The sequence below is a fragment of the Myotis myotis genome, unplaced genomic scaffold (assembly GCF_014108235.1).
Source record: "Myotis myotis isolate mMyoMyo1 unplaced genomic scaffold, mMyoMyo1.p scaffold_m19_p_1, whole genome shotgun sequence".
Lineage (NCBI taxonomy): Eukaryota > Metazoa > Chordata > Mammalia > Chiroptera > Vespertilionidae > Myotis > Myotis myotis.
The window spans coordinates 91,077,883-91,100,017 of record NW_023416313.1 but is presented as its reverse complement, the minus strand read 5'-3'; the positions used below and the strand labels follow the sequence as shown (position 1 = coordinate 91,100,017).

The window sequence follows — 22,135 nt, the reverse complement described above, 5'->3', positions numbered from 1 at the left end:
GAGCGACTTGTCCATGGATCCCCTGGTACCCACACTCCAGCCAGCAGGTGACTTGCTGGTTGCTGAATCTACCATACGTTGTCATTCCTCTTTATTTTGGCTCACACCATATTCTGCCATTGTAATCTCCCCTCTTCTTTATCTTCTTGAACATAAACTTCAGAAACATATCTCCAAATGTCAGCACCCTTGAGAAACCTTTCTCCCAAACCCAAGTTTACAGTTGCATATTTTCCCTCTAGGGTCTTACAGCACTTTGTTCATCCTTCAAAGTCAGACAGACCTGTGTACTAGTCCTGCCATACACTAGTTTTGTGGTTTGGGGCAAGTGACTAAACGTCTCTGAGACCTGGTTAAATCTTGTTTATGAAATGGAAATGCACCGTAACCTGTTTGGCTCAGTGGATAGAGCGTCGGCCTGTGGACTGAAAGGTCCCAGATTTGATTCCGGTCAAGGGCATGTACCTTGGTTGCGAGCACATCCCCAGTGGGAGGTGTGCAGGAGGCAGCTGATCGATGTTTCTCTCTCGTCGATGTTTCTAACTCTCTATCCCTCTCCCTTCCTCTCTGTAAAAAAAAAAAAAAAAAAAAATCAATACAAAAATATATATAAAGAAAGAAAAGAAAAAGAAGAAATGAAAACACTAGGGAAACTTATCCCATACAGTTCTGAGGATAAATGAAATGCCCTAAAAAGCAGAAAGCTCAGAACCTAGTACAGAGTTAGATATACCATCACTTTCTGGATAGTTACATGCATCTATATTTTGTGAATCTTGGTCATCTTTGCAAATTCCATATACTGAGTCCAGTACCTTACCTGTAGGAAATGCTCAATAAATATTCATTATCTTGAATTGAAAAGTTTGGATTACGATCAGGAATAGAAAACCGTCATCTGGCTTTTTATATTCAATAGGTACAGTTAAGAGCATGTTTGACTATTACTTAACTGAGAATAATTGGAGAAGCAATTAACATGAATTTTTGGTTTTTAGAGAAAAGTTTAAATGTGTGTCTTTTGTAGAGAAAACTTCTATTTTAACAGTTCCTCTTTATAATTCTTCTGCTGAGTTAGTGGCAGAAGCAAGAGGACTTAGGGGAGGAAAAGATGATAACATTTACATTAGTTTCTCATTTGCTCCTAAAACCATCTTTGTGAAGTCACATGATGTGCACCCTGGTCCTTCTTTTAGGATAGCACCACTGAGGTGCAGGGTGCTATTGCAGAACCAAGACTGGCCAGTCTCTCAATTTCATCTCTGTGGTGTTTCTTGAAATTTAGTTATTCATTCAGCAAGATAATCCAACTAATACCCTGGGGTAATCATACGTTCTAGAGGTGCTTTACTACTAGAAATTACAGTTTAAAGGGATTCGGTCATGCCATTATTCACACCCCTTATAACCAACACATGTAGTTCTGCAACTTAGATGGAAAAGCTGGCTCTTGCATATATTAGTATAGTATAAAAATAATACAGAAAACCTCATATACTCTCCAATCAATTTTCCTCGGTGTTCACATTTTGCAAGACTGTATACAGTAGTCTCCTTTTATCTGCAGGGGATACATTCCAAGACCTCCTAGTGGATGCCCAAGACCTTGGCTAGTATTGAACCCTATATGTACTATGCTTTTTCTCATACATGCATGCCTATGATAAAGTGTCATTTATAAATTAGTCACAGTAAGAGATGAACAGCAACAACTAATAGTAAAATAGAATAACTATAAAAATATAGTATAATAAAAGTTATGTGAATGTGACATTATTAAGTAAAATAAGGGTTACCATGAGACTGTGACCATCAATCTGATAACTCAGAGGGCTGCTGAGTGACTCAAGGGCAGGGAGCATATACAGTGTGGACACCCTGCACCAGGGGATGATTCAGGTCCAGGCAGGTTGGTGTGAGATTTCCTCATGATACTCAGGATGGTGCACATTTTAAAAGTTTTGAATTGTTTACTTCTGGAATTTGGACTGTGGTTGACTAGGTAACTGGAACTGCAGAAAGCAAAATTGAGGATTGGGGGGAGTACAGTAAGTGCTACTGTCTCCTGGATCTGATGGATGAAGTTAGCAGTTATACTTCCTCCTATCTCCTTTGTTTTCACTTCCTGGTATTGTTACACTATTATTTTACACTAGAGGCCAGTGTATGAAATTTGTGCACTGGAGGGGAGGGGGTGGCCCTCAGCCCGGCCTGCACGCTCTCAAATCTGGGACCCTTCGGGGGATGTCCGACCGCCTGTTTGGGATCGGGCCTAAACCAGCAGTCGGACATCCCTCTCACAATCTGGGACTACTGGCTCCTAACCACTAGCCTGTCTGCCTGTCTGATTGCCCTTAACTGCTTCTGCCTGCCAGCCTGATCACCCCCTAATCACTCCCCTGCCAACCTGGTCACCCCTAACTGCCCTCCCCTACTGGCCATCTTGTGGTGGCCATCTTGTGACTACATGGGGTGGCCATCTTTGACCACATGGGGGTGGCCATCTTGTGCAAGGGTGTGATGGTCAATTTGCATATTACTTCTTTATTATATAGGATTATCAGAGTTTCACATTTATAGTCTGTCTTTAACCATAATTTGTAAGGTTGTATAATCTTGATTCATTGCTCATGACAAGTCTTTTATTTATTTATTTATTTATCTATTTATTTATTTTACTATACCCTCTCATTTTCTGAGTACTTTCATCATTCTCTTGCGTGGTTAAATTGTGTTTTTGCATGGCTATTTCCAGAAAGTCTCAACCCTGAATTCTTTCCTTCCTGAATTTGAAGCTCAGTTTCATTAGGTAAAATATACTTAAGTTAATGTTTCTTTTCCTCAAGATGTTACGAGCATTGTTCCACTCTCTTTGGCAGAGTGTCTGGCTGTTGAGAGAACCAAGGCAATGAGATGCCTCCCTTTGTTCATGACTGACTTTGTCTGCAGGGTGCCTACAGGCTTTCAATAATTTTGCCAAGCTGTGTGTTACTGTCAGTCCTTCCTTATCTATTTTGTTTGTATCTTATAATTCATTATAGCCAGCTCACACTGGCTCGTGAGAGCCAAGTGAATCTTTGTTCTTTTCTTTTTCATTTTGTGCACTGAAACCATGCACCTTACCCTACCCATGATTTCAGTCATATTTATTCTGCAGCTTGTTGCTTTTGTGTCATGATTTTCTTCCATTTCTTTTCTCAACTCAACTGTCTCAGTGTTTATCTATTTTTGTTTTCTTCTTGTCTCTTCATTGAAACTATGTACCTTCTCTTGAGGAGTTTTCTCTTTAATGAGAGATCATGTAAGAAGTGCCTTTGAGGGATGGAGAACTTTTGTCTGAACCTTTTCCATGATTCTTTCCTGTGTGATATGTACTTCATCTGCCTTTTGTTTATAACCCTTAACTCCTCCTCCTCCTCCTCCTTTTATTTTCCTCTTTTGTGAAAAGTATGTATGGTGATGAATCTCTTCTCAGGTGGGACCAGGAACACATAAAGAGTTATATGTTGGTTCTCAGATAAACAGATTTCACAGTGTTTGACCATTTGCTTTATAGATTGTGGGACTATGGTCATTTCTGTTTTTCATGAAAGGAAGTGATTTTTCTCTACTTTCCATTCTTTTTGCTGTTTAATGAGTTTTAAGGGAAGGGAAAATTTACTTTATTCTGTGGCCTTTAACTTGGACTAACTCTCATCCAGCTTCTTGATAGAATAGGACAGGGTGCAACGGATGATAGATGGTCACAATTTTTTGATGCTTCTTTTATTAAGAGCTGGAGTCTTTCCTGCCTGCCCTTTAGCACTGGCATTTTCTGTGACCTCCTTACTTGATAGAAGATAGAAAAAGTAATGAATGATGTTTCTGAGCCCAGGCCTTAAGAAGCTGTCAGTGTCCACTTCAGGTCTCTTGGGGTACTGTCTCTGAGAACCCTGAACTGCCACAAAGTAAGTGAGATGAACCATGAGACCACTATGCTGGGGAGACCACATGTGGGCACGCTGGTCAACAGACCTGCTTGGGCCTAGCCTCACAGCTGTCCCTAAAAAGTGCTGCTATATGACTGAAGCTATCTTGGCCCCCTCAGATCAGCCTACTCACCAGCTGAATGTCACCAAGTGACCTTAGTTGACACAACATGGAACAAAGGAATTGCCTACCTGTGAGTCCTGCCTGAATTCCTGGCCCACAAAATCATAAAATATAATAAAACTAGTGACCCGGTGCACATATTCATGCACATTGAAAGGAAGTTAATTAGAAGGTGGCTGGTGGGGCAGGACTGGGGGAGATGGGCCAGACATGCCCTAGAGCCACCCTCCTGTGGTCCCTCCCCAGCTAGCCACACCTGGAGTGGCACTGTGGCTTGAAGGGTGTCTGTGGAATGAGCGGGGTCCCTATGGCAGGTGGGGTCCCTCAGCCTGACCTGTGGAGATTGGGCCAAAACCACCTCTCCGACATATCCCGAGGGGTCCTGGAATGCAAGAGGGCACTCTGCAAAGTTGCTGTGGTATAGGATGTGGAACGCAAATGCGAGTGTGCAGTAAATCAGATTCAGGGCCGACAGTGCCCCAGAAACAACATAACCCATGGCCGAAGGTGGAATCGCTCAGCCCCACGAGGAATCAGGCTCCCTCCTCTCTGGTTTCGGGGTGCATCACCCGAGAACCACCACTGCCAAATCTACTGCAGCATGGCAACTCCTGTGTTGATCATCTGCCCCCTGGTGGTAAGTGCATGTCATAGCGGCTGGTTGGACGGACGGAGGGACACTTAGCATATTAGCCTTTTATATATATATAGGTGTTTTTTATAAGGTGCAAAATTTTAGGATAATTTGTTACATAGCAATGAATAACCAAAACAAGAAAATATTAATTGAATGAAGTCACCAAAATTCATTGTATCATGGTGACTAAAAACTTTAGGTGGCTTATATAACAAGAGTCCCACCTTGAGTCTAAGAGAGATTAGATATGTCTGGGCTACCAGTGAGATGAGTGTGTTCACATACGTGGAGGGTACCGAGGAGCTTCCTAGGAAAGGAACTGGAGTTGTGGCCACAACAGGAAACCAGGAATATCTGATGGGCAGTAGGTTGACCCAGTAGGAGTCTTTTTGCCTAGGGTCATGTAATCTTTTGGGAGATGACTGCTACTAAGGGGAAGAGCACAGGTTTGACGTGTAAAAAAAAACCCAGTAGTGGAAGGAGTTGGAAATCTGAATACAAGTATTGGCTACTAATCAAAGCCATCCTGAACCCAACCCAGTGACCTGGGTACATGTCTGTGTCCTAAGGAAAGGTGAGGTTATAAGTGAAAACTGAAAGAACTGCTTCACTCAATCTGTAAATTCGGTACAAGCAACAATATTTGCCCCACCTCAATCAGCATATAACACAAAGGGGGAGTGTCCATCATTTCCATTTCCCAAAGGACTCCTGGATAAAAGCAGCAACAGGAGGGGCCAAATATCCACACAGCAATAGTGTATCAACCCAGAGGCTCCTCAGCAGAGGAATAAGCTACCTGGCAGAGTAACTGGAGGCACTGCTTGCATGTTGAGCAATGCTAAGCAACGCCCAGCCTAGTCAGGAAGGACTCTGTGTGCTGAGGAGCAACCAGCGCACCCAGAGTGACTAACAGTGTGTCAGTCACCATTTGCCCAACTAAGTGGGAAGGATACCAATTCCCAATAAGCAAGAGTGAGTAACACGGTGTCTAGCTGAAGTGGGTTTGTCCATAAGCACGTTTGAGACATACTTATGGGGACAATGAGCCATCAAAGTATGATTTTTGAAGACTCCTATTATTGTACCTATAAGTTGTGTGGGATGGCCCATGTTGTACACCTCCAGGATGCACCATTCATTTCATATTCCACATGAATGCTTTCTCCACAATAATGTTGCATAGAGCTACAACATCAGCGGTGCCTTTTGGTGTTGTATAATGTGGACTGTGGATCAGGAGCCCGGGACAATTCTGAATAAGTTTGTTTTATAACCCAACTTGATCACCATCTGTAATATTATCAACATACACCTAATTTTAGCACAACTAGAGAATTGGATAAAGAGCTGTCCCTATTTCATACTTTTTTATGTGGGTCCTAACTAGCTTGAAAATTTATTTACTCTAAAGTACTTTCACATAAAATTGCATTCACGTAAAAATGCTTTCAGCAAATCTATACAAGGTTGAAGTCTGTTTCCCTAAAGTTCATGTGACTAATTTATTTGGCACTTCCTTGGTATTTTCAGCATCATTCAATGGAAGATTGTTTTTCATTAGAATTTAATATTAAAATATGCTAGTTATTTATAGGGAAATTTAAATTTTATATATTAGGACCACTTTATAAATTCTGGAATTATATTAGATTTCCAAATATCTGTAATATAGATGTTTCCATTGATGTTCTAGAAGTCATTATTTTAAAGATGGCATTATCCAGTTTTAACTATATTAAATTGACTCAACTTATTTTAAAAATATTTGCACTTTTTCTTATAATTTTATAATTATTTTACTTACAGAGGTTTCTGAAAATAATCACACTTGAATTCATGGAATAAAATGCTTTGAATCCAATAAGTATATGTAGTTAAATAGAACTAATTATAACCCATTTTCTAAAAAAAAAAAAAAAAATTTATGGAAAATTCTGTGTACATTATTTGGCCTTCTTAAAGACGTTCATCTTTAACACATTTCAAAAATATTTTTATTGATTTCAGAGAGGAAGAGAGAGGGAGAGAGAGATAGAAACATCAATGATGAGAGAGTCATTGATTGGCTGCCTCCTGCATGCCTCCTACTGGGGATCAAGCCTGCAACCCAGCATGTGCCCTGACCAGGAATTGAACTGTGACCTCCTGGTTCATAGGTTGACGCTCAAGCACTGAGCCACACTGGCCTGGCACAAATTTTATTCTCTAGAATAAAAATAGCTCAAGGGATTATCAAGAGTATTGACCTACATTATAAAAGTTGCAAAAAATACTGCAATTTTGCCTATTTACTTTTTTTCAAATTAAATGGCTTAGGATTTGACTGCATCCATTTTTGGTATTAAGAAAAGACACATTTGCATAAAATTACATTTACTGTTGAGTTCTGAAGTGCCACACAGGAGGCAGAACACTGAGTGTGGTTGATACTAATTTTTTGCAGCAAAGCAAGATTCACAAGATGTGTAGGTTGAATGGAGGACAGAGCAACCATTTTCCCTGAGCACCTTCCCCTGTTTGGTTCTCTGCATTTTGTCATCATGTCTAAGGGGCTGAGTAATAAGTCTACTGAGAGTAACACTGTAAATGTTTGTGATTTAAATTAGCTAAAACTTTTAACCATCTTTTTTGCAGGGAAAAAGTGAAAAATATTTTTAAGGATAGTAGTAAAGAATTAGAGCAGAATATTTCAGTCTTTGAGTAGAATTCAAAATGATGTGCTCCTCATTCCTTACTGCAAAGCACGTAAAGCTTTATCTCTGACTACTCAGCTGCCCTAATCTTGTTTGCTTCCCCATTTAGTTTTGTAATCTCTGCAAAAAAAAGTGCTGTATTTAAGAGAATTTTTAGTTTTGGAAGATTATGATTCACTTTGAAGTTAGATTTCTATATAAATACAGCTGGAGTTGCTGGGGTTTTTTTTAAGTGAAAAAAATCTGAAGTCAAAATGCCATGTTTTATTTAAAAAAAAAAAAAAAGGAAAGGAAAGAAAGGGAAATAAGTACCTAACTATGGCTGTTCTAGTCTGGAGAATTGAAATTAAAATAGAATTCTATTATTTTATGATTGACTCATATGTATTTTACTGTACCACAAGTTCCTCTGAAAAAAATAATGTGTGTGTGTGTGTGTGTGTGTGTGTGTGTGTGTGTGTGTGTGTGTAAAAACATTACCTTGGCAGCCCAACCTAAAATGTGGGTGTTTTCCTTGTCCAATAGTGTAATTCTCCTATATTTATTCAAATAAAGTGGAAGGAGGTCTTGAATTCTTTGGGGAAGATGTTAAATTTGATGTAATTAAACATGAAAGTAGAGTTTTCAGATAGGCAGTTGGATACAGAAATCTGGATTTCAGGAGAGAGAAGTCCATTTTAGAGATCAGATCCTCTTTATACGTCATTTGCTTATAGAGGTTCTTAATGCCATGGCACTGGATGCAATCGCTGATGTGTGCATTTAGAGAGAGATGTGAAGGGGGCTAGGGCAGAGCTCTGGGAGACACCCACATTGAGGAACTCAGCAGAGGGAGAGGAATCAGAGCTGGAGAATACGCGAGTGTGACCTGTGGAGGAAGAGCAGGGGAATGCGGTCTGGCAAGCCCCGTGAACCAGGTGTTTCAAGAAGGAGAGGATAGTCAGCTCCACCAAACAGTGCTGAGAATTTAGGAAAAGTAGAGTAATGCTGAATTTGGACACAAGAAGTTCTTCAGTGACCTTGACAAGAGCCATCTCAGCAGGCTCGCTGGAAGGAAGCCCCTGTTGGGAGAAGTTAAGGAGAGGGGTGAGGTCAGGAAGAAGAGAGAGGGAATGTGAACTACTCTTTCAACAAGCTCAGCTGTAAAAGGAAGAGACATGAGATAGTGGTGAAGGAATGGAGGATCAAAGGAGAGATTGTTAGAGATGGGAGATCCTAGAGCCCATTGAATGCTGATGGAGGGAGAAGCTCATAATGCATGTGGAAGAGCATCCTCCCAGCAGTCCCGAGAGAGCAGGTGCACAAGTAGAAGAGTTGGCCTTTGTTCACCGTAGGGATAGTTTGTTTATGTAACCAGAGAGGAGACTGAGAGAATAAGGTGACACAAAAATGAAATTCTGTCAACTTGTTTTAAAAAATATGCTCAAAGAAAGAAACATACAACTGAAAGGGTAAAGTTGGTGGTGCCTGGGTAGGCTAAATAGCAATGTCAGAAGGTGAATAAAGAAAAATTGAATTTATTTAAAGAAAAGGGCATGGGGGATGGGGATATCCAAGGGAAGGGTTACACAGCACTGAGCCAAAGGCTATTGGGTCAATGATGACAGCAGTGATACAAGGAAGGTGCAGAGAAGGAATAACAGGAGAACCTCGGCAGGCTGCTTTGGCTCACTGGGAAGTCAGAGAGAAGGGGACTTTGGAGACAGGTTCACGGGGTTAGCCTGGGGTGAGCTGCTGCTGCGCATTGCTCCCCTGGTTGCAAGTCTCATGTTGTCCCACACTAGCTAGGCTAGAGGGAAGAAGGGTGAAGGGAATGGCCCTGGCATGCTCCCCTGGGAGAGAGTGTGTTCTGGGTCCTTCATCCTGAGTGTATTTATCTCTGACTTGCAGGTAGAAATCTTAGGGGAGGATTAAGGGAAGTGTCGTAATAGAATATTCATCAGCTTTTTAGGTGTGCTCTTTCAGGGTCATGGTCTCTACTGATCGGTCGGTGCCAAGGCTGGGGGTCATTAGTCAATGCAGCTGGTCCTGAGGCAGCCAGGGCACCACTCGTCTGGTTTTCCTGCTTCTCTGGGCCTGGAGCTGAAATACAACTGAGGTCTAGATGTTTTTTTTTTTTTTTTTAAATATATTTTATTGATTTCTTACAGAGAGGAAGGGAGAGAGATAGAGAGTTAGAAACATCGATGAGGGAGAAACATCGATCAGCTGCCTCCTGCACATCTCCTACTGGGGATGTGCCCGCAACCCAGTTACATGCCCTTGACCGGAATCGAACCTGGGACCTTTCAGTCCGCAGGCCGACGCTCTATCCACTGAGCCAAACCGGTTTCGGCTAGATGTTATTTTTAGGGAGGAAAAAGTCAGGGGGTCTAAACCGCATGACCATTGATATGCCAAGGGAGGATAGGTTATCCTGGCGGCAAGGGTCTTGTTTTCCCAGTTTTCCCCCTTGCTAGGCATCCCAGGCTTTCTGCCCTGGTGAGTTTCTGAACCTGGCCCATAGTCCTTGCTCTGCTCCTGTCTGTCTAACAACAAGGAAACATCAGAATGTCAGTAGTGGTTATCTGTTGGAAATGGGGTTATCGGTGATTTTTGTCTTACATTTTTTGGCATTGTTCAACAAAGAAGATATTTTTGAAATATATACCTGGAATAAAGTTAATGTAATAAAGATAATCACACAATCTTCAGTGACCCTTAATGCCATCATTCCTTGAAAATACAAACTCCACCAAACCCCCAGACATATTCTTAGCCAGGTAAATTTCCTGTAGTGACGTTTATCCTACAGAGACTTACAGGGGCCATGGTAACACAGCTCTGCCTATTGAAGGAACTGTGCCACTCCCTCTTTGCAACACAATTCTGCCTGCAGAAGCTGTGTCTTCTCTGCTCTCTTCCTTGTCTCTATGCTAAGAGTAGAGGAGAAAGATGTTAGGAACTCTGCACAGCCCCTACCAGGGATCTTGGCAGGTGAGGAAAAGCCATAAAATATTCTTGCAAACACAGATGTCCATTTTATTTCAACATCGAAAACCAGGTCACTCTATCTAAAACAATAGAACAGAAAAGTCCCATTCACAGCAGAAACAGACAGGCTTTCCCTGTGGGAACATTTGTCTGCAGTCTCCAGATAACTGATTCTTTTTTAAGAGCCCGCAGGCACACTTTTCACCCAGCCCAGAACACATAAAAATGATTACCAGATGGTATATGTTGCTTAAAATTTGCTAATAGCCTTAATGAAATCACTCGTTTTAATTAGTGAGATTGTGCCTATTGTCCAAGTCATAAACAAAGGATCATATCCTTTTTTCTTGAAGCAGGCTGCTTCTTAATTATAAATAAAAATCTCTGCTAGAAAACAACATTTCTTTTATTCTGTTTCTTGAATGGATAGTCCACACATATTGAAAGAGTGCCAGCATCGTCAGTGAAAAATAGTCTGCTCACGATGTCCTTTCCCAAGGGCAACCAGTGCAGTTCCCTGTTTTTTTCTAGAGTTATTCTATTTAAAATATTTTTTATTGATTTCAGAGAGGAAGAGAAAAATAGAAACACAAATGATGAGAGAGAATCATTGATCACCTGCCTTCTGCACAGCCCCTACCAGGGATCGAGCCCACAACCTGGGCATGTGCCCTATGGGGAATGGAACCCTGACCTCCTGGTGGATTAGTCGACGCTCAACCACTGAACCACACTGGCTAGGCTAGAGTTACTCTTCTTATATACAAGCAAATAACTTGAGAGTTAAAGGAAAATCTAACAAGCCTCCTTTAATATTTAATTTAAAATTTTAATACTCCATCACTTGAACAGAAACATCAAGGTTGGTCAGAGAGGCATATAATGTTAAAAACCAATGACAATTAGAGGTTGGAGAGAATTTAATATTTTTTCTGAATAAAAGTGTTGGAGATAGGAGAGAAGACTCAATTTTTTATTTTTTTTGTTAATCCCCACCTGAAGACACTTTTCCATTGATTTTTAGAGAGAGTGGAAGGGAGGGGGAGAGACAGAGAGAGAAAGAAATATCAATGTGAGAGACACATTGATTGGTTGCCTCCTGTACGCACCTGGACCAGGGCCCAGAACAGAGCCTACAACTAAGGAACGTGCCCTTGACCAGAATCAAACCCGGGACCCTTCAGTCCATGGGGCCGGTGCTCTATCCACTGAGCCAGACCGGCTAGGGCAAGACAGTGTTTGAAAGTTGATTCCATACCTCTTTAACTGACACACCAATTATATTAAATATATCATTTATTCTGCATCTTTTAAGTTTTAATGTAATACTAAGCATTTCATGGCTTAATTTTTAATGCACTTATATCTTAAAAAGGACTCTACCTGGTGAACCACCAATCATTGATAGTGTCTGCTGTCCCTCCCTCCAGATCTGGTGCCTCTCAGAGGGTCAGCAAGCTGTTGCTTAGACTCCGTGGACCACTGGTGGTCCGTGAGGTCCGAAAGGTTGGCGGACGCTGGCTTACAGGCCAAATCTGGTCTGCTGCCCACTTTTATAAATCAAGTTTCATTAGAAAACAGTCATGCCTGTTCATTTATGTATTGTCTAGGCTGCTTTCATACCCTAATAACAAGGTTTAGTAGTTGTGGCACTGGTCATATGGCTTACAAAACTCAAAATGTTTTATTTATCTGGCACTTTATAGAGAAGTTTGTCAATCTATACCCTAGAGTATAGAATTTTGGTCATGGCAATGAATGGGCAAAAAGCATAAAAAGAAAAACCAGGAAGTGATTTTAAATGCAGCAATAACAAAGTTATAATGGTACAGAGAATCCTGTAGGAACATGCTACTTTCATACACAATCCCTTGATGTTTATTTTAGACTAGAGGCCCGGTGAATAAAAATTTGTGCACTCAGTGGGGTCCCTCAGCCCAGCCTGTGCCCTCTCACAGTCTGGGACCCCTCGGGGGATGTCCACCTGCTGGCTTAGACCCGCTCCCAAGGGGGAGCGGGCCTAAGCTGGCAGTCAGACATCCCTCTGGCAGCCCAGGAGCCCTCGGGGATGTCCACTTGCCAGCAGGGACTAGACCTAAGCTGCAGTTGGGCATCCTTAGCACTGCTGAGGAGGCGGGAGAGGCTCCCGCCATCACTGCTGTGCTAGCAGCCGTCAGCCTGGCTTGTGGCTGAACAGAGCTCCCCCTGTGGGAGCGCACTGACCACCAGGGGGCAGCTCCTGCATTGAGCGTCTGTCCCCTGGTGGTCAATGTGTGTCATAGTGACCAGTCATTCCAAGTCGTTCTGCTGTTAGGGTCAATTTGCATATTACCCTTTTATTATATGCCTGGTGCATGGGTGGGGGCTGGCTGGTTTGCCCTGAAGGGTGTCCTGGATCAGGGAGGGGGTCCTGCTGGGGTGCCTGGCCGTCCTGGGTGAGGGGCTGAGGGCCATTTTCAGATTGGCCACACCCCCTTCAGGGAGGGGGGTCCTGTTGGGGTGCCTGGCTAGCCTGGGTGAGTAGCTGATGGCTGTTTGCAGGCTGGCCACATCCCCTTCAGGGTGAGGGTCCCTGCTGGGGTGCCTAGCCAGCCTGGCTGAGGGGCGGAGGGCTGTTTGCAGGCTGGTCAAGCTCCCCAGCAGGGACCCTCACCCCTTGAGTGTGTGGCCAGCCTGGGTGAGGGGCTTATGGCTGTTTGCAGGCTGGCCACAGCCCATTCAGGGTGGGGGTCCCTCCTGGTGTGCCTGGACAGCCTGGGTGAGGGGCTGATGGCTGTTTGTAGGCTGGCCACAGCCCCTTCAGGGTGAGGTCCCCACTGGGGTGCCTGACCAGCCTGGGTGAGGGGCTGATGGCTGTTTGTAGGCTGGTCACAGCCCCCAGCCACCCAAGATCCCAGTGGAGGCTGGCTAGAAGCAGGTATCTGGGATTTATTTAGCTTCTATAATTGAAACTTTGTTGCCTTTAGCAGAGGCCACAGCCGGCCAGGGCAGGTGGGAATCTTTGCTTCCTCCATCGCTGGGGCAACCAAGCCTCCTGCTTGCTCCAGCTCTGTGGCTGCGGGCCGCCATCTTGGTTGAGTTAATTTGCATATAGTCACCCTGATTGGCTGGTGGGCATGGCCTGGGGCATAGCGAAGGTACAGTCAATTTGCATGTTCCTCTTTTATTAGATTAGATGCTTTAGTACCCACATGGAGAAAAGATTAGGAGAATATTAATACAGAGATTTATAGAATAAATTAAGGAAGATGCTAATATAGGTAAGATTTTTATCTGCTCCCATATATAGTTGACCCAGGAACAGCATGAGTTGGAACACAAGCATCCACTAATATATGGATTTTTTTTTCCAATAAATATGTATAGACTTACTGTATATGTATTTTCCTTATGATTTTATTAACATTTTCTCTAGCTTACTTTCATTGTATATAATTATATATAATACAAATAAAAATATTTATTAATTATTGATGAGACTTCCGATCAACAGTAAAGTTTTGGGGGAGTCAAAAGTTTTGCATGGATTTCTGACTACAGGGGAGGGGGTAGTGATGTTCCTATTTTGTTGTTGAAGAGTCAACTGTATTACTTTTCCAACCTCTTCGAGCATTGCTACAAGTTTTATGAACATGTGTTTATGTGTACAGTCCAGATTAAAGCACATCTCTGAGGAATTATATGGGAAAGAGGAAGGATTTAGTGAAAAAGACATTTAAAAGTTTAATGGGGGCTGGGTGACTATGACATCTGTCACTCCGGCCATTGCCAGAGTTGTTCTGCTGATCTGGCGTTCTTTCCCACCATCATTTCAGAACTACACACTTGGCCAAAAGGGTCAAACTACAGAGAAATAAAAACTATTTTTCCAAGGCACATCAGTGAGAGCCCATACTCCCTTTGATACTAGCAGTTGTGACTTTGTTACTAGAATTTAACGATGGATAAGGAAATGAAAATAAAATCATTGATTAGAATTATGTTTAACAACGGATTGCTAGGCTACCCCAGTGCTTCCTGGGTGGTCTTAGAAGATAGAGCTTGATATTAACCAAAATAAAAGCAAATAAAGCTGTTGCATTGAAATAGAACAACTGAATAGTAAAGATAAAAATTTAACACTGAGCAACAATTGTTGTTTCTTTTTTCAGTGTGTAGAACTGAAATACAAGTGAAACTGTAATAACCGTCCCTGAGGGTAACTGTGACCTTTGACAATACAGAAAGTCTGAAACTATTTCTCTCCAGTATTACAGAGTAAATGAAATATATAATCTGGCTAACAAGTTGTACTTTTCACAAGAGGACAAAAATCTTATGGAAGGATTCTAGCTTTGCTTTCTCCAAGTCTTACAGAAACTAAATATTGAATAAAGTAATAAGAATGGAAGTTAATTATGTAAAATGAAGGCAAAGGGAAAATGTTAGAAGTATAAAATTATCTTGAAATATTATGATATATATAGTATATATATAGATATAGATATATAAAGTATACACATATACTTTTTACTTTAGCATTTCAATTGTTTAAAACCAGAATTTAAAATTAATAAAACTTTTCTTTGGTTCCATAGTAGATGAACATTTAGTAAAAGGAAAATATTAACTCCATTACCCAAGAAATATATTTTAAGCACCTACCATTTGTGAGACTCTGGTCTACGAGTATGGGATATATCAGTCAACAGGTTTAATTTAAAAAACAATCCTGTTCTCATGGTGCTTACATGCCAATGGGAAAACCAGACAACGAATATAATAAATTAGTAAATGATGTAGTATATTAGATGGTGATGCATGCTAAAGAAAAAAAAATGGAGCAAGATAAACTGGATTGGGAGTCCTGGGGGGGGGGGGGGGGCGTGGAACTGCAAGGTTAAAAATGAGTGATCAGCTCAGACCTCACGACAGAGCGGGGCACATTAGTCTCTCCAGGCAGAGGGAAGAGTGGGGCTGAGCCTCTGAAGCATTTATGGTTTTATTAAATACTCTTTCTAAGATTTAGAAGGAAATCAGAATATTGTTCCATTGTAAGAAATTCCCCACTTTGCCCAGAAGTCCAGGGAAAATTTTCTAAATGATCTTACAAATATTTTATAGCTTTCACAACATCTGGGTTTTTTAACCTGTCAGTGTCACTGTTTCTAATCTCAGACAACTCCATCTCAGTCCATGCAACCATCATCTCCTCGGTGGAGATGGAGAGAAATTGAGGTTTGAGAAATTTTAAGGGGATAAACACTATAATTTGGTGACGATGTGGATGCAGGAGGTGAGGAAGATGGAAATTTCCGGTGTGTGCAAGAATTAGATGATGGTGTCAGTCAATGAGATAAGAAACACTGGGGGAGTTTCAGGCTGTGCTGCGGAAGGTCATGCTTTGCTCTTTGGACATCTGGAATTTAAATGCATTTAAGACATCTCTGTTTCTCAATGACTGTGCCCTCCTGCAACCCAGTTTCCACAGCCTCCAGTGTCATACCATTTAGTTCTGGCTGCAGCAAGCACATCACTGTTCTGGGGCACACACACTGCAACTCACACAGGATCTCCTTTCAGGTTTGACTCCCTTAGGTCAGTGATGGCGAACCTTTTGAGCTTGAAGTGTCAGCATTTTGAAAAACCCTAACTTAACTCTGGTGCTGCGTCACATATAGAAATTTTTTGATATTTGCAACCATAGTAAAACAAAGGCTTATATTTTTGATGTTTATTTTATATATTTAAATGCCATTTAACAAAGAAAAATCAACCAAAAAAATGAGTTCGCGTGTCACCTCTGACACGCATGTCATAGGTTCACCATCATTGCCTTAGGTCATGGGATGCTACTCTTACTTAAAAACCAAGATTAAATGCTGAACTACTGAAGATCATTTCCAGTTCACCAGAAGTAATTATTCCTCCTTGCTATTTCCATAATATTTAGTTTTTACTTTACTTATGGCACTTGCTATATGCCTTGTGTTGTTTTAAATATTTGTGTCTATATCTCCCATTAGATTAAAACTCATTGAATGCACGGGCAGGATCTTATTTCATACACAGTAACCCCTCAACACTTAGGACATTGCCTTGCATATGGCAGGGTCTAAATAAATAAGATTTTTATTAAAATGACAGTCATATGAGAATATTCTAAAGAAAAGCCCTTCCAAATTCTGTAGCAATCACTTCCTATAAATGTGTATTTTTAAAGTATCAAAAATTATTTGCATTTTAATTGTGTCTGGTACTTGGTATATAGGTACATCTAACAAATCAAAATCACTTGATATTGGAAAAATGAAAATCAACCAGAACAAAATCAGCCATGACTGATAAGATATTCACTAATGTATAAAATTATAGAAACATTTAGATGTCCTTGTGAAAACGTACTAATTCATTTTAAGAAATACATAATAGTATAAGTAAGAAAAATCATTCAAAGCTATTATTTACCCAAAGGGAATCCAAAGAATTCAGTTTGTTTCAGACAAACATGGATATCAGATTAACGTTACAATGAACATTGGACTAGACATGTTCCTTTGATGAATAATCATTTAGTCATTCTATACATGTTTATTGAGTATCCATTATGCCTCAGCTATTCTTTTAAGTTCTTAGGATACATTATTGACCAAAAGAGATATGTAAGAAAGTGTAAAGTATTTTCACAACTGCTGGTTCTTTTTTTAATTTTCATTTATAGAATCTACTTTTGTTTCTTCATTATGATTACAACTTTAATAGCTTTAAAGTGTTTAACTCCTAGAGAAAGCTTTTATAAACTAATTCATGCACCTAACTTAACTATACATCATTCATGTAATTTTAGAAGCCATGTGAACAGATACAGCTATGTCAATTAACAGAGTAGCGTTTGAAGCAGTAGCTAGTTGTACCTCCTTGATTTTAACATATTCTTCTTCATAAGAAATGAATGTGTTCAAACATATACATTATAGCTGAAATTATCTTAACGTTTTTGTTGATTTTTGTTAACTCTTGTATCAGATTGTGTGCTCCTGGTGAGCCAGGACCTGTACTATTTGTCTTCATAGCTTTATCCAAGCTTATCGTGTGCTCCGTAAATTTAAATAATTATTGAATGAATGAATGATGAATGAATGAATGCAGTAGTGAATGTTGAAACATGTATAATTCAAGTCTCTATGTGTGTGTGTGGGGGGGGAGGGGCCGGGGAGAGAAGCCTAACAAATGAGAACAAGAATGGAAATGCCATGTTAATCACGTGGTTCACTGAGTCATGCCACTTGAAAGAGTGCAAATGTGACTCATCACTAGCGCTACTTTGTTGTGGCAGCTATTACTGTCTCTCTTTTTTGCCTCATTTTCTCCATAATCTTTACGGCCCACGCAAGTGATAGCAGTGCTGACCATGTTGCCCAGAGCAGCCCTTTGCCAATGGCAGCTAAAGACTGTTCCTGGAGAATGAAAAGGAGCGGATAGTGAAGAACCAGGGGATCCATACTTGGCTGGCTGGTACCCTCATACAAATGGGCAATTCCAGTGGCCAGGGTGCTTCTCTAGTTAAACTGACTTCAACGCTGACGGGTGAGAGGTTGGGAGGGAAGTTTGCTGGAGCCAAGATGTGCTGGACAACCATGGGCCTTTTCATTGCATTCCTCCAGTACCTAAGTAGGCTTTAGCACTGTTGCCAAAGGGGAAGAACGTAAGATTGCTCACTCCACGAGATACTATTCTTTGCACACCAGCTGGTTGGGTAGGACTAAGTATTGCTCTTCAAGCCACCAGTTGTATTTTGCATCTTCGTATCCTTGATTCCAGGCATAGAAGGATGAATAACACTTGGTATCTCTCACAATTTCTCCCCATCTGGCAGGAACGGTGAACATGAATACCTGGTATACCTAGTTGAGTGTGAAAGTATCTCTACTAGTGGTGTATTCTCTCTGTGATGGCTTCAAAAGAGGGTGATATTTGAGTCCGACTTTGCCTGATAAGTAGAAATTTGCCAGATGTGGGAGGAAAGTAAGTCCAGGCAGAGGATACAGAATGAGCAAAGTACAGAATCTTGAAATTACTTGACATATCGGGGAATGTTCTGTACAGAGATGATAGGTCATGGTGCTGGGAAGGTTGTTTGAGGCAAGCTTGTCAAGGTTCATTGATTTCATGCCAAGGAATGTTGAGTCATGCTATAGGAACTGGGGAGCCATCTAAGGTTTTTATTCATCACAGTATCAAAATCTTTGCTACGTTTTTGGAAGCTAATACCAAAAGCATCATGGAAGACAAATTCACAGGAGCAGAAGAATGAGGGTACCAGCCAGCCAAGTATTGATCCCCAGGTTCTTCCCCATCTGCTCCTTTTCATTCTCCAGGAACAATCTTTAGCTGCCAAATGGTCCCATAAAAACCAATGAAAAATTCAGGGCTCTTCACTTCAATCAATTGGATAATTGAATTTCTTTTTCTTGTTTTTGAAAAATATATAATATGAAGCTCTTGGGAAATAGGGGGAAAATAAGATGATACTTGTTGAGTTCAGCAAATGTGGAGACCAACTGTGTGCCAGTCCTGTGCTCAAAATCATGGACACTATGCCTTCATTCATTCATTCATTCATTCATTCATTCATTCAGCAAATGTTTATTGAGGACCTCCTATGTTCTAAATGGGAACTAAAGACACATAGTTTTGTACATCTTGGAGCTGACATTGTAGTAAATGATTCAAATATTAACTAAATTATCCACACAAATAAGTGCATAACTATAAATTTCTGTAAATGCTATAAAAGTTATGGAAGAATCTAAGAATTGCAAATAGGAGTGAAACTGTTCCTATTATTAGATACAAATCATATCAGCTACATGATTGCAAATATTTGCTTCCAGTCTATGACTTCACCTTTTATTCTCTTAATGGTGTCTTTTATAGAGCAGATTTTTTAATTTAGTGAAATACAACTTATCATTTTTTCTTCTTTGGGTGGTGTTTTTGGTGTTGTATCCGAAAACTCATCTCTAAACCCAAGGTTAACTATATTTTTCTCTTATATTATCTCCTAGGAGTTTTATAGCTTTGTATTTTACATTTAGGTTTGTAATCCATTTTGAATTAATTTTTATGAAAGGTGTAAGGTTAGTTTCCAGTTTCTTTCTTTTTTGCATGTATGTTTAGCTATTTCAGCACCATATTTTGAAGAGATATCCCTGTCATAAGGAAGTTTACAGGCTAATAAAGGGAATAAGATGTGTACACAAATGATTGACTGAAATGACTTAACTAAGATATTTGCCTGTAGGATGTAAGAATTATGCTTAGGGGTTCAAAAGAGGTGGCACTGGAGAGTACTGTGGAAAGTGAATAAAGTTTCATCATGCAGATGAGGTCAAGGAGGAAATAACAAAAACAAAGGATATATATATATATATATATATATATATATATATATATATATATATATAGTGGATTTGCATAGAGATTGCATGAGAGGTCTGAGAGAAATTGAAGAGCCAGGAGTCACTCTTGGGTTTTTTGCCCAAACAATAAGAAGAATGGAATCACCATTTACTGAGATGAGAATCATGGGGCAAGAGCAGGCGTGGGGCTAGGGCAGTGATGGCGAACCTATGACACGCGTGTCAGAGGTGGCACGCGAACTCATTTTTTTTGGTTGATTTTTCTTTGTTAAATGGCATTTAAATATATAAAATAAACATAAAAAATATAAACCTTTGTTTTACTATGGTTGCAAATATCAAAAAATTTCTATATGTGACACGGCACCAGAGTTAAGTTAGGGTTTTTCAAAATGCGGACACGCCGAGCTCAAAAGGTTCGCCAGCACTGGGCTAGGGTATTCAGGAGCATGGTTTAGAAGTGCCTGTTAGACTTTTCATTGAAGCGTCCAGTAAGCATTTGGATGCTTAAGTTTGGAGGTTAGCAAGCTTGTTAGTACATGAGTGGTATTTAAGTCTATGAAATCAGGGTGTGAATGTAGATAGAGAAGAAAATAGCTGCAAGGATTGAAGTGTGGGAGACTCCAAAATGTGACAGAAAGATGAGGAGAAACCAGAAAAAGACACTCAGATGAAGATGCCAGTGAATTAAGGAGAGAGTCAAGCCAGGGGTGCAGGAAGCCCAGATGGATGTATTCAAGAAGGAGTCTGTTACGTGCTGTTGATGGGTTAAGTAAAAGGATTGGAATGGACCCCTTGGATTAGCAATGTGAAGGTCATTAATGTCCTGAACAGAAACTGTTTCCATGGAGGGTATAGAGGACAGCCTGACTGAAATAGGTTTTCTTAATGAGTGGAGAGAAATTGAAGATACTAAATTTAGAAAATTCTTTTGAGGATTTTTTGCAATAAAACGAGGAGATGGAACAGTAGATGGAAGAAACTACATCAGGGAAGGGTGTTTTTCTTTGCTGTAACAGCTGAGAGGGGAAGTAAGTGAAGTAGGAGTGAGAGGGGAACCGGCAGAAGTGATGTCCTTAAGTGGAAGGAGACAGAATCTAGCCTGGAAGCCGGGCTGGGCACAGATGGAGGCGAGGACAGTTTATTAATAGACACAAGTCTCTAGCAGTGAGAAAGCATTAACGTTCGTGAGTGAGGGGTATGATTCTTGTTGATCCTCATAATCTATTTATTCTTTTCCCTGTTACTATAGACAAATTCAGATGCTTAAAAGTATGTCCAAAAATAAACATTGAAAATACAGTTTTGCTCAGAATAAAGTGAGTGATAATTTTATGTTCAACAAAGTTTAAATAAACCCTTGTGTTTATCTCAGCAACTTTTTCTCCAGCTTTCATGTCAAATCAAGATTCTTATGCCGTAGGTGAAAGTGGCTGAGATGTTTTCCTTTGAAAATAAACTTCCTAATGTTTTAAATCAATTTTCTATATACATTTAACCTTTTGAAAATCCACCTTGTGGTTTATTTTTTGTACTCCTCTTAAATTTTGCTGAGTAATAATTTTTAAAATTACCATTATTTGAGTATATCAAACTTAAAAGCTTCTACACAACAACAACAAAACGAAAGGGGCAGCTGAATGAATGGGAGATGATATTTGCAAACAATAGCTTTGACAAAGGTTTAATATTCAAAATTTATAAAGAACTAATAAAACTCAACACCAAAAAAACAAACAAACAACCCAATTTGAAAATGGGCAGAAGACCTGAACAGACACCTCTCCCAAAAAGACATATGAACGGCCAACAGATATATGAAAAGATGTCCAACTTGACTATCTACTAGGGAAATGCAAATCAAAATGACAATGAGATACCACCTCCCATCTGTTAGAGTGGCCATCATCAACAAGACAAGTAATAACAAGTATTGGAGAGGTTGTGGAGAAAAGGGAACCCTCGTTCACTGCTGGTGGGAATGTAGACTGGTACAACCACTATGGAAAGCAGTCTGGAATTCCTCAAAATCTTAAGAATAGAGTTACCATATGACCCAGCAATCGCCCTCCTTGTTATATACCCCCAAACCTTAAAAACATATATTTGCAAAGAGATATATAACCCTATGTTCATTGCAGCATATTCACAGTGGCCAAGATATGGAAACAACCAAAGTGTCCTGTGATAAAGGACTGGATAAAGAAGATGTGATACATATACACAATGGAGTACTACTCAGCCATAAGAAAAGATAAAATAGTGACATTTGCAACAACATGGATGGGCCTTGAGAATATTGTGCTAAGTGAAATAAGTCAGTCAGAAAGCTAAGA

General features: G+C 40.3%; 1 protein-coding gene across 1 annotated transcript in view; it reads left to right on the top strand.

The window, feature by feature from the left end:
- The window catches only part of MYO3A (myosin IIIA), a 235,615-nt gene that overhangs the window by 91,586 nt on the left and 121,894 nt on the right, over positions 1-22,135 (top strand). The window lies entirely within an intron of this gene.